The sequence below is a fragment of the Eriocheir sinensis genome, unplaced genomic scaffold (assembly GCF_024679095.1).
Source record: "Eriocheir sinensis breed Jianghai 21 unplaced genomic scaffold, ASM2467909v1 Scaffold325, whole genome shotgun sequence".
NCBI classification, from domain to species: domain Eukaryota; kingdom Metazoa; phylum Arthropoda; class Malacostraca; order Decapoda; family Varunidae; genus Eriocheir; species Eriocheir sinensis.
Window position 1 is genome coordinate 73,855 of NW_026111638.1, and position 13,646 is coordinate 87,500.

At 44.4% G+C, this 13,646-nt stretch overlaps 1 long non-coding RNA gene across 3 annotated transcripts in view; it reads left to right on the forward strand.

Moving 5' to 3' along the window:
• The first annotated feature begins 7,849 nt into the window (after positions 1–7,849).
• LOC126991712 (uncharacterized) overlaps positions 7,850–13,646 on the forward strand; it is a 9,480-nt gene continuing 3,683 nt past the window's right edge. Inside the window, exons 1-7 of one of the 3 annotated variants that reach the window (XR_007745776.1) lie at positions 7,850–8,010; positions 9,654–9,846; positions 10,095–10,236; positions 10,453–10,590; positions 10,705–10,815; positions 11,701–11,863; positions 12,684–12,794. This is a non-coding gene — a long non-coding RNA (uncharacterized LOC126991712). The remainder of the gene's footprint in view (positions 8,011–9,653; positions 9,847–10,094; positions 10,237–10,452; positions 10,591–10,704; positions 10,816–11,700; positions 11,864–12,683; positions 12,795–13,646) is intronic. The other 2 variants (XR_007745777.1, XR_007745775.1) reach the window with 2 other exon arrangements.

A 13,646-nucleotide genomic window follows, 5' to 3' on the forward strand; every position in this document is an offset into this window, starting at 1 on the left:
ACTACTACTACTACTACTACTACTACGTGTGCACCGTCGCAAGTCGACTGCGGTGGGGGCCTTTGTGCTGCGGATAAAGAAAAGTGTCCGTCTACTACACCCACCACCAATACTACTACTGCTACTACTAATTCTACTACTACCACACCCACCACAACTACTACTACTACCACACCCGCCACAACTACTACTACTACGGCTACCACTCCCACCACCATATCCACGACTACTCCTCGTGGTGAGTAATGTTATTATTACATTTTCTCCTTGTTGCTCATTGAACCCCTGCCCTCCGCCTGCTGAATGAGTGCTATTACGCAGGGTGTGGCGCGGGCCAGTGGCAGTGTAAAGACGGTGGCTGCATCAGTGAAAAGGACCGCTGCGATGGTTGCGTCCACTGCAGGGACGGCTCGGATGAGGAAGGCTGTCGACCTAGTGAGTAGCAAAGACCGTGTGACCGTGCACTAAGGCGGCCTGCTGAGCAGTGACCTTCAAACTTCTACTGTGGCGCCGACTCTCTTTTAAGACCTGCAACCCCTCCCAGTGAATCCATCGTCATGGTTGTAGTTCTCTTCCTCTTCTTTTTTTCTTTGGTTTATTCCGATTATCAATTTCATAGTTTTTATCATTATTGATTATTATTATTACCTCCGGCAACGGAGTTGGAAGGTGATATTTTCGGTCCGGTCAGTATGTTTATGTATTTGTTTGTTCGTTAACAGTCTCCTGGGCACAATTTTGCGGATATCTCATCCAATTTTTCAGGGAAGCTTCGCGTTCATCCAGAATAGAACGAATAATTTTTTTTGTCCAAGGTCAAAGGTCAAGGTCAAGGTCGCAAAAAACGTCATTGGCCATAACTTCGGTTCTCGTCATCGTAGAGACTTCCGACTTGGTTTATATTTTAGCTCATGGAAAGACGCAACTTGCATGGCCTTGACCTTGACCTTTAACCTTGACCTAAAAAAAGTTCGACCAAGGTCAAAATTTCCGAAAAATAAAATTTCATCAAATGCTTCCATAAGATGCACCTTGTCCATTCAGAATAGAACCCATTAAATCTTTTATGTCAAAGGTCAAGGTCGCACAAAATGTCAGATTGGCCATAACTTCTGTTCTCGTCACCGTAGAGACTTCAGACTTGGTTCATATTTTAGCTCATGGAATGACGCACCTTGCATGGCCTTAACCTTAACCTTTAACCTTGACCTCCAAAAGTTCGCCCAAGGTCAAAGTTTCCAAAAAAAAAAAATCATCAAATTTCGAAACAAATGCTTCCATATGATGCATAGGCTCACAGTTGATGCCCGTACCAATTTTCAGGACAATCTTTGGCGGAGGTGTGCACTCTACGAGTGCTATGCGTCTAGTTATTGTTATTATTTCGCAGTTTCTCTTATTATTTGTATCACGAATAATATTGACATCATTATTGTATTTCTACTATTTTAACTACCACTACTGCTACTGCTACTACTACTACTACTACTACTACTACTATTGCTACTACTACTACTGCTACTACTACTACTACTACTACTACTACTACTACTACTACTACTACTACTACTACTACTACTACTACTACTACTGCTACTACTACTACTACTACTACTACTACTACTACTACTACTACTACTACTACTACTACTACTACTACTACTACTACTACTACTACTACTACTACTACTGCTACTACTGCTACTACTACTACTACTACTACTACTACTACTGCTAATACTATTACGTCTCAGAGCACTGCCGCCACTGGGAGTTCAGGTGCCGGGATGGTTCGTGTATCAACAAACGATTACACTGCAACGGCCGCCGAGACTGCTGCGATGGCTCAGACGAGTGGCAATGCAGACTATACTGGTTCTGGCCGCGGCCATGGCACCATGGTAATACAGACACACGCAGATATACACTGGTTACATATACTGGTTGTGTTCTATATATTGCCTTCGTATTGTATAGACTACCTTTGCAAATAGGCCCCTCCCCATTAACCGTTTGGTGGTCATTACTGGCCAGTCCAGAAGCCTTGCAAGTAATGGATGGATGTATATACTTATTGGAGTGTTTGTGATTTATTGTTCTCATAAATGTAAGGTGTGTTTGTCAGGGATTCATTACTCTTCCTCTCCTTCTCAGGGCGGAACAGATTTTCGGCCCCCAACCCAAGAGGGAAGGCACTGCTGTAAGCCGAAAGCAACCCATCCCATCAGGACACTTGACGGAGAGGCACTACTTGGCCCAACGGAGGCAGTGTGTGGAGGCATGAACAGGGGCCACCGCTCTAGACACGGCTAAGGGAGGAGACACTTCTGTAAGCCGTAAGCAACCCACCCCATCAGGACACTTGAAGGAGAAACACTACTTGGCCTGACGGATGCGGTGTGTGGAGGCAGGTGGGGAGGCCTTGGGAAGATGATGAACTGCTCTGTAGTGCCGGTGTAGCGGACCAGACACTCCCCCGGAGGATAAGTTTCCAAAGTAGCAACAACGGCTGACTCCTTAAGGCACAAGACCCAAAACAAGATATATCTGTGCGACCTACAGTGCTTGATGTGTTCTCCAGACCGTATACGCAGTCAGTCCGCTAATCAGTCCTCAGTTTACTCAGCGTCAGGGTACAGTGTACACACAAAGTATAGCACTGTAACATGAGTCTCTGCTGACTGGACGCGATGGCCCATTGTTTCATTCACTTCTCGGCAGTGTGGTTGAGTGGTTACCATGCGGGCCCCGCATTCAAGACGTTCTGGACGACGCGGGTTCGAATCCGGCCGCTACCATCTGGGATTTTTCAGTCACCCTCGACTGGCCTAAGACTACCCACATGCTATCCTGAAGACCACCCATCAACCCGGACTCTAGAAGAAACCGTTCAAGTGACTCAAGAATGAATTCGGAGGGGCAGCATGAGCCAAGAATAAAAATGGCGCCAATATAAAAATTACCTGAGCCATGAAGCACTTGGGCCGGCCACCAGGCCCCTGAAGAATTCCTACCGACGCTATAGGCTAACACTTACAAAAAAAATCTGAGGTCTTTGGGGTTCAGTAGATGTGAAAGTGGCAGCGGGCTTTTTTTTTAATCTTCCTGACCTGCCTTTTTTGCTGTAAAAAAAATCTTTAGCAACTCCCATCGTCTGCAGCTCTGGAGCGTGGGGGCCGCGCATGCGCAATTGTTGGTGTGGGAACTTCTTGCCCGCCACAACGGTTGTAGTATTTTGAGTGACCTAAGAAGGATCATGTTTGGGGGCCAGTCGTGTACTCCGTCCTGTATTTATTGGGGTAATTGCATGATATAAAACTGTCACATCTCAATAAAATAACGACTTTTTCAAGGAATGTACTGAGGGTTCCCTGCTTCCCTGGGTTCTCCAAATGATTCTGTCCACTGTTAGAACTTTAGAACTTTTTACTGCACACTTTGCAGGAGCAGCGTCTACTGCCTTTTTGTTACTTTTCTTCCCCTGAGCTGCTTCCTCTCCTTATAAAAAAAAAAAGTAGGTGCCTGCGTCCCTTACACATGTTTGGCTTTAGTTCTCTCTCTAATGAACTGTTCCTGGCATGCCATTTATCTGTAGCCTTTATCAGCATTATCGTGGTTTAATTAAACAGCTGTTGGTGTATTGTAAGTAATATTAATAAAAACACAGATTGACTTGCACGATCACCTAACAAGCGAGTGTGACAACCTGGCTTCGATGCTCCACAAGTGACGAGTGGACGGAAACACCAAAACATGGCGACGTTCACCGCTGCAGGAATGTTTCTAGTCATGTTTTGCTTCGTGATATCAAGGAGGATATTAAGTGTTTGATATATTTGATTACTGATATATACAGCTTGGTTTTATCTGATAACACACACACACACACACAGACACTCAAATGTCTCTGGCATTGAGTCACACATTCCACGAACTTTATCTACTACTCATGCTAAAAATCCTTGTTTTAATCAAGCTTGTTCTCGTGCTATTAAAGATAGAAAAGCAGCTCACAAACGGTACCAGAGTCTTCGCACTCCCGCTAATCACGATCTGTACATTTCTGCCCGGAGTCGTGCCAAATCTATTCTCCGACTTACCAAAAACACTTTCAAAAATAGAAAGTGCCGCATTCCTGCTTCTTCTAATTATTCCAGGGACTTCTAGCACCTAGATAAAAATATCATCTCCAATTTCACCTCGTCATTTTTTCTAGAGTTTTCCAGCAGAAGGAATAAAAGAATGAAGATGCTGGTGAAATCTTGCAAAAAGAGATTTAGAAAGAATAAGGATGAGCAAAAGTAGAAAATCGTGTGCAGCTGGACCACGGGAGGTGGGGAGGCATACAGTTAGCAAGGTCAAAAGAGCAGTCAGCATGAAAATATCGATATAAGATGGAAAGAGATGCAACACTGCGGCGGAATTCATGAGGTAGAAGACTACCGGTAAGAGGAGGGGAGTTGATGAGTCGAAGAAGCTTTGACTCCACTCTGTCTAGCAGAGCTGTATGTGTGCAGCCATTACACATTATAAGATACATACTCCATACAAGGGCGGACAAGCCCTCTGTCTATGGGAAGCATCTGGTAGGTGGAAAAGAACTGGCAGAGACGATACAAAATGGCCAAGTCGAGGAAGCTGATTTAGCAAGGGAGGAGATATAAATATGTTCAGTGAAGATTTTGAGTTAAGGACAGACCGAGAATGTTTATTGTTGGAGGTGCTAACTTTTTGTTGCCGAAAACTACGGATAGGTATTTTGAAGATTTGTCGAGTTGACCGTGGAGAATTTGAGCTTTTGAGGCATTGAAGGATACCAAGTTCCTTCCCCTCCATTCAGAATTGATAGTAAGATCTGAGGATAAGCGTTCTGCAGCGTCCAGCTGAGAGTCATGTAATTACTGTATGGAGGGTCATGCGTTGAAAGATGTTGAGTAATGCAAGTCATTAGCGTAGGAGTGGATAAGTTTTTTTTTTTTTTGTCCCTATGACGCCGTTAGGTTTCTTGGGGGCCTAATGGTCGTCCCCAGACTGTTATGGCGCAGACAAGTGTTTATAGTGGCGCCATCTTGCTTGGGTCATCCTGCCCTCCGGAACTCAACTCAGATCCTACTTTAAGAGAGAATCTAAAGTTCAGGTTGATAGGTGATCAGTTGATAGGTGGTCTTCAGGACAGTATGTGGACAATCTTAGGCCATTCGTCGGTGACAAAGAAATCTAAAAAAAGCTTTGAGCGGCGGGCGGTACGCAAACCCGGGTACTCTTGGACACGGCACCCGCACGCTAACCACTCAGCCACCGCCTCCTCTTGAGATGGTTATTAATGGACAACAGAAAGAGAGTAGGAGATATAACTGTGTTCCTTGGGGCACCACTGTTGATAGGTTTAGGAGCAGAACAGTGTAAGTCTATCACAGCAGTGAGAGATCGTCCAGAAAGAAAATTGGAGATAAAAGTACATAGAGAGGGATAGAGTCAGTAGCAGGGTAGTTTACGTAGAAAGCAAACATATGTGCCAAAGTCAGTCAAAAGCTTTCGAGATGTCCAATGCTACAGCAGAAGTTCCACCGAAACGGCTAAGATAGGATAACCAGGAGTCAGTTAGGAATGCAAGAAGATCACCGGTAGAGGGTCCCTTGCGGAACCCATACTGGCGATCAGACAGGTCAAGAGTTGATAGTTGCTGAAGAATTTCCCTGTCAAGGATTCAATAAAAAGCTTTCGAAAGACAGAAAAAGTAGAGCTATAGGACGGTAGTTTGAGGGATCGGAACGGTCACCCTTCTTAGGCACAAGCTGTATGCAGGAGTACTCCCTGCAGGAAGGAAAGGTAGATGTTGAAAGGCAGAGATGAAAGAGTCAGATCAGGCAGGGTGTCAGCACGGAAACACAGATTTTAAGAACAATAGCAGGCACCCCATCGGGTCTATAAGCCTTCTGAGTGTTGAGGCCAGAGAGGGCATAGAAAACATCGCTCTTAAGGATTTAAACAAGAAGTATAGTGGAGTCTGAGGTGGGTGAGTACGAGGAATATGCCCTGAATCGTCCAAAGTGAAATTTTATTTTTGAGGAGACCAAAGTTGTAGGCTTGTCCACCAGGCTGGTCAGTGAAAGCGTATGAAAGCTAAAGCTGATGGTTAAAACTGGAACCCCATAAGATGGAGATATAAATGAAGGGAGAGTGAGTCAAGATGTGCTCCACTTAAGATTTCATATAATCAAAGAACTTTACATAGCTGGTAGAGTTAGGTGAGACATAGACAGCACAGATGTATTTAATAATAGAATGACAATGATGTCTTAGCCAGATAGCAAAAAATTCTGAAGAATCAAAGTCGTGGGCACGTGAGGATGTGATGTCGTTGCAACGCAGATCCAACCTTGGATTTAGATTTAGTATATAAATAGTAGTAGGAAATATAGTAAAGATTACTGCTAATAGCCTCAGAAACCTGGGTTTCGATGAGGAAGAAAAGGGGAGGTTTAGAGGAGGAGAGATGGTGTTCCACAAAACGGAAAATAGTACAAAGACCGCGAATGTTGCAAAAGTTGATGAAGAGAAAGTCGGAAGAGTATCAAGACACCTCTTTGGTCTAGAGCCAGGAGTGAATTATTCATGACATCCTTGCATTGCATTAATCCCCCAGCTGAATAGTCACCGTGGGCGCCCGAAAACGCCCTAACCGCCGCCATGTTCGGCAACATTTTCATGGGTCTTTGGCCAAAGTTGCAAGACAATTTGTTAAAGACAAAATATGATAACGTAAAAGCCAAAATAAAGAACGAGATAACTACATGTGAATCACCAAGATGGTTCTCCAGACACCTGTCACACCTTTTACTTTTTTTCATGATTTCAACACCTGTCTTTATCTAAAACCCTTCTTTCCTGTCCATTTTTTTCTTCACAATTTCAAAACTCGTCTTTATCTTAAACCCTTCTTTCCCCTCCACATTTTTTTTCGTAATTTCAAGACTCCATCTATAACCCTTCTTTCCTCCCCATCCTTTTTTTTTATGATTCCAAAACTCGTCTTTCCCTACAACCCTTCTTATCTGTCCCCTTTCCTTCTCTCTCTGTTCCCCTGAGCAGCCACCTTTTCTCTAAAAATAAAAAAAATATATATATTGCACACCCCTTTGGTCTGATCGTCTTTTTCTGACTCACAGCTCTCAGCCCTGTCACCGAGTCATCCTCCCATAAATCACTGGCGCTTTCCTGTGTCTTATCTTTTTACTCCTATCTCATCTTATCAAAGACTTCTGACGTCTGGCACATAATTATTTTTTATTAGCTAACTCGAGCCATCTGCACACTTCCCCCTACACACCTTCCAGCCCCAATTTTTTCATCCTCAGCAGGTTTGTTAGCTTTACCAGGTCACTTGATAACATATCTTTGACTTGTTACCTTAAATATTTTCAGCCAAAGGATGCTTAGAAAGGAGGATGGTTGAATTGGAATGAGCTAAAGGTCACCAACAGATCCCTAATTCGTTTCCTCAGACTGCTTCAGCTTAGGAACTGGTCTTGTAACTATTAATTTTAACTTAAAAGGTTCTGGAGTCGTCGACGGCGTGCTAATGGCGGCAGCGTTTTATTGATTTTGCAACAGCCAGGGATCGCTTATCATTGATACTTGCTTCCTGTTGGTTATCACGTCTCACTGATAAGTAACCACATCGATAGGAACACGTCATATTCGGTGTATTTCCTGCCTCTTATCACCTCCTACGCCTTAATCTTACTTTTTTTGTCATTGCCTAGATAGCCCGTTCTTTATGCATTCCGTGCCTTTACTCATTTCAAAATGGCGGAAGTCGTGGCCTTACATATACGCCCAGAGCCACCCTGAGCCACGCTACTTTGTTCCGCTCGGCCCCAGCGTGCGGGTCCCGTGTGTGTCAGAGGAGGCAAAGAAGCTCACCCCCCAGCCGCCGCCATGCCGCCGCTGCGCTCCCTGGTGGTGGTCCTGCTGCTCGCCGCCTCCCTCGCCCACTCTCTGCCTCAGGTAGACCAAAGACATGCGAGCATTAGGGACAATGAGCAGAACCTAGGAAGCGCTACAGACCGTCACAGTTCTGAGGGAGAACGCGGATGTCACACTCGCCATTGGCTTCAAAATTTGAGAAAATCCTGAGCAGAGGAGTCTGAGGGGATGCCCACATAGCTCATGGGTTTAGGAAGGCGATAGATCGTGGCACAAGTTACTTGGTATGGGAAGGGGACCTGCAGGGTTATTTAAGCGTGTTTAATGCACAGTAACTAACAGCAATCCTTGCGATGTCCCAAAGTATTTTTTTTTTTTTTTTACATCCCCGCCTATAGAGCCGGCAGACTTTCTTCAGGGGGCCAGATGGTCGGCCCAAGCCCGTCGTGGCGCAGGCAGTTTTTTTATAGTGGCACCAATTATGCTTGGCTCATGCTGCCCCCCCGGAAGTCATTCTTGATTCACTGGACGGTTTCTTCTGGAGTCCGGGTTGATGGGTGGTCTTCTGGAGAGGATGTGCGTAGTCTTAGGCTACTCGGCGGTGACTGAAAAATCCCAGGTGGGGATTCGAACCGACGTTGTCCATGGCATGGTGAATGTGAGCCTAGCACGCTAAGCACTCAGCCACCACCTACCCATGTATAGCATTTGAGCAGATATTTTGAACGTATGGTGTTGGGACGAGACTTGGGACAAAGTATCGCTTCATTGAACACGAATTGACAACAAAAAACTTCAGAAAACTCGTAAAATCAACTTAAAATCTTAACCATAAACTGGGAAAAAAATATCAGACAAGTGTCACTGAAACTATTTAAGTTTGGAATAAATGGTTAATCTCTTTGTAACTAATACTGCTTTGCAAACCCCCAAGGTATATTAATAAATATGTGACCCTTGTTATTTTATCTGAATCGTTTTCTCTCGAGAAAAAAATGTAATAAAGAAACAGCTAATTGGTGATTATGCGATAATTACAGGAATGGATAAAACGCAACACACGAACTATTTTTCGCAGTTAAAGTTCATTACATCGGGACAAAAATCATGTATACATATTAAGCAAATTCATATGCATATAAGAAAGGACATACTCTTCCATTTACCGTTCTGATACGTAATAAGATTAGATAAAGATTGCCTTAAATTATCACAATGCTGAGGAAGTCTTTAACTCTAAATGTACTCAAAGAAAAATCAAGTTGATTCTTTTTGGTATGAAAACTCAATTATCATGTTAGGACAGCTTGTTGGGAGGGTGGGTCAACCCCAAGGATTCATCGGTATTACGAAGAATTCCAATTCTCCTTCAATATGATTACTAGCGACCTTCTTCTAACTCCGCCACCAAATGGTCTGAAAGCAAAACACGCCCACCGTGGTGACAGTGAACACGGAGACGACATCTGAATGATCGGTGTTGCTCAGAGGTACCACCGGGAATGGTGTCGTAGAGTGGGAGAGGCAATGTGCCCCCGGGGTATACTCCCGTGAACTAATATATTTAACGAGGGACAGGAAAATGTATGTGTACTCTCCTACATTTATTTTTGACGCCATTTTTTTTCGTGTGTGTGTGTGTGTGTGTGTGTGTGTGTGTGTGTTATCACGCATCTACACGAGTCCTCTATGTCTCACTCTCCTCTCTCCCATTACATGGTCAGGATGGCCCAAGCCGAAACTCAGACTTTACGTTTGCGGACAAGACGAGGATGCTGGCCAGCAGGGTGTCAGGCCGTGACCTGACGCGACCTCGGCGACAATCTTCGTCAAGCAGGCTCGTGGACTACCAAGGAGGCTCAGGAAAGCTGGAGTACAAGGACGAGAGAGACATGGACGAGCCTGGGACTGACTCGGGTGAGCTGGTTTGTTTGATTCTTGCCTTTATTGCAAAGTAAAAAGACGGGATGCATGTCAATGGTGGGCCATTCCCACATATGTTCTTTTGTAGATATAAGGTTAGGAACTTCTCCCTCAGCAGGAGAGGAACAACATGTCCGTTTTTTGTGTGAGTTCAATTCTATGACGACGACGAAGGAAGGAAATGTTAACCTCTGGAACTTCAGAGCTATGCTTAATATTTATCGTATGTATGTCCTCCACAGTTAGATTCACATTAAAAAAAACGTGGAGTGGGTTGTCCTTGGGACGACTACCATATGTGTCTGAGTGGCCGTATAATTTGTGGTGTGCATGTGTGCGACGCCAAGGTGGACTGTCCGGATGGGGACGACGAGCAGGACTGTGGTGAGTATGTGTGAGTACGTATGTGTGTGTGTGTGTGTGTGTGTGTGTGTGTGTGTGTGTGTGTGGGGGGGAGCGAGAGAGAGAGAGAGAGAGAGAGAGAGAGAGAGAGTCGCGGATATGTTTTGTTCTTGTCTTTGGCGATAAGCAAGAAAGGTAAAATCAGTTCTATGATGTTATGCGCGTTCTAATAATCCTGTGTGTGTCTGTTTTTCACAGCTGGACCCGCATTTGATATAAGTGAAAGGAGTTGTCCTGGGACAACACATACACGTGTGAGCGGCGATACAATTTGTAGAGTGAATATTTGCGACGGCAATAAGGACTGTCCGGATGGGGACGACGAGCAGGACTGTGGTGAGTATCGGGGAGAGAGAGAGAGAGAGAGAGGGCGTGTCTCAATGACCATTTCTTTCATATATCTTTCTCTCACACACACACACACACACACACACACACACACACACACAGAGTGCAGCGCCGACCAGTTCCTTTGTGATAAAACCAAATGCATACCTAACACTTGGCTCTGTGATGGCGACGAGGACTGTGAGGACAAGACAGACGAACAGGATTGTTCAGGTTAGTACAAAACAGATGATCGACGGAATGCTGGGAATGAGAGCGGGAAAGCGGAATAGAAGTAATCAAGGCGGGCGTAGGGAAGTCGAAAGAGGAGAAAAAATGGAAGTATTATTGGGAAATGGTTCATGTAGGGTTTGGAAAGAGTCGATGTGAAAGATAACTGTGCTCGACTGATATTCTACAGCAAAAATAGACTGAAACGGGCTAATGGGAAGGGGATTGATCGGTGGAAGAGGTTTATTAGTGTGTCCTGATAATGGGTTTGAGAAGTTTAAGTATGCTTAAGAATTTAGACGGGCGTTGGAAAATTAATGGAAAGATGATAGACTCGTGTGAGGATAAATAGGAAAGGGACTGATGTAGGGCATGGGAAAGTTTGAGGTGCTTGAGAGGGTTAAGGTTGGGGAGCTGAAAGGATAATGAAAAAGGGATAAATACTATCAGCGGGAAAAATGCGACTGAAGCCGGGCTGGGGAGGGTTGATGTAATGCTTAAGACTGACTGGATGTGTACGACGAGGGCCTATGTTTGACTGATGTTCTTTGTTAATTTCTTTCCCGCTTGTCTTACTTCACTGCACTACCGATCTTCTGGCCATCATCCATTCCCCTTCGTCCTCCAGCATTTTCATCCAATTTTATTTTTTCTGTGCTTTGCGTGGTTGTTTTAAGAAGGATTTGTGAAAGTTAATTTTCTTTATAGCAGCAATACTTGTTTTTCCTCGGTAAATGTTCAGTATATGTTTGTGTGGAGCCGACTGTACTTTTCTTGATAGTTAATCTGTTTAGACTTGTGACTTCGTTTTTTTGAGACACAGTAACATACGTTAGGGTCGTATATCACTATGACTTGATTTTGTTGATATTATTTTTTCCTGTGTAGCTACGTGTGCATCGCCGAAGAATTTCACCTGTAGTGACGGCACGTGTGCTGCAAGATGTGACGGCAACTATGAGTGTCTCGACAACGCTGATGAAGAAAACTGTCCTTCTACCACTGCCACCACCTCCCCACCCCACCATCACCACCACTACTCCTGCTTTTAGTGAGTGGTCATATTTCTCCCTCTAGAATCCATATTGGCTTTGTTATCGCCAACATTACCATTTTTTTTGGTTTTATTAAGGAAACATGCACACTTAAACCCCGACTATACGGTCCCCGGATATCCGGCAACCCCAAGGGTCCTGGAGATAATTGGTCGCTCAAAGACTGAAACAATTCCAAGAAAAATCGTTGAAATATAACGAATATCTGACCGGGGAATGATCCGAAATACCGGTGCCGCACTTCCGCCAGCTCCAGAGTAGGTCTAGCCTGCGTACAGTTGAGTTGTTAGCCACGCAGCGTTGTGAATCTCTGACGGTAGTCCAGTATAGTGAAGCCAGATTCCCTAGATCGTTTTGTCGTTGGCTCCCGCGGGTCAGTCCCGCCGTGCCACTTTGCCACACAGTCCCAACACCTTTTCTTCCCCTCATATATTAACTCCTTTTAACTTCAAAATAAAACTAATTAACGATTTAATAATCTAATAGGGCTATGCAGTGCTATGATTGTTTCGTTTTTAGGATAATAACAATGATTTTGTATGAATACCACAACACTTGATTGTATTGTTTTACAACGCTGTCAGTGTGCTGACGGGCTGCCCCACGATAGTCCCTCCAGGCCACCCGCCAGGATAGTAGCTGCCCTCGCTCTCATTGTCCGTCCCCACCCACGCTCGTGTGTGTGTGTGTGTGTGTGTGTGTGTGTGTGTGTGTGTGTGTGTGTGAGAGAGAGAGAGAGAGAGAGAGCACGTCTATTCCTATTTATCTAATACCGCTATATCTTTCACACACACACACACACACACACACACACAGAGTGCAGTAACGACGAGTTCCTTTGTGATAACACCAAATGCATCCCGAAAGACTGGCTCTGTGATGGCGACGAGGATTGTGAGGACAAGACAGACGAACAGGACTGTTCAGGTGAGTACAAAACAGATGGACGACGGAATGCTGGGAATGAGAGCGGGAAAGCGGAATAGTAGTTATCGAGGCGGGCGTAAAGAAGTAAAAGATGGATGATGAAAAGTTGGAAGTCTTATTTGGGAAATGGTTCATGAAGGGTCTGAAAAGAGTCGATGTGAAAGATTGCTGTGCTGGACTGAGATCCTATTGTGAGTGGAAAAATAGGAAAGGGACGAATGTAGGGCATGGGAAAGTTTGGGGTGCTTCAGAGGGTAAAGGGTGGGGAGTTGAGAGTTTAATGAAGAAGGAATAAACAGTATAAGCGGGAAAAATGCGATTGAAGCCGGGCTAGGAAGGGTTGATGTAATGCTTAAGGCTGACTGTGGATGTGTACGAGGAGGGCCTATGTTTGACTGATGTTCTTTGTTATTTCTTTCCCGCTTGTCTTACTTCACTTCACTATACCGATCTTCTGGCCATCATCCATTCCCCTTCGTCCTCCAGCATTTTCAATTAACTTTGTTTCTTCTGTGCTTTGCGTGGTTGTTTTAAGAATCATTTTGAGTTAATTTTCTTTATAGCAGTAGTATTTTTTTTCCTCGGTAAATGTTTAGTATATGTTTGTGTGGAGCCAACTGTACTTTTCTTGACAGTTGATCTGTTTGCGACATGGATGGCAAAGCCAAAGGAGCGATGGATTTGTATTACGTTTGTAAGGATTTCACAGGCGAGAAATGGATCGGATGCTGTTTGTGCCCTAAATGGTGTCATGTGAAATGTGCTCATTTGTCTGGAATTAAGCAGGAGAATATACCTAAAATTAATTGGATGTGCACCCCATGCCTCCATAAAGCATCTCTGGCTACCATA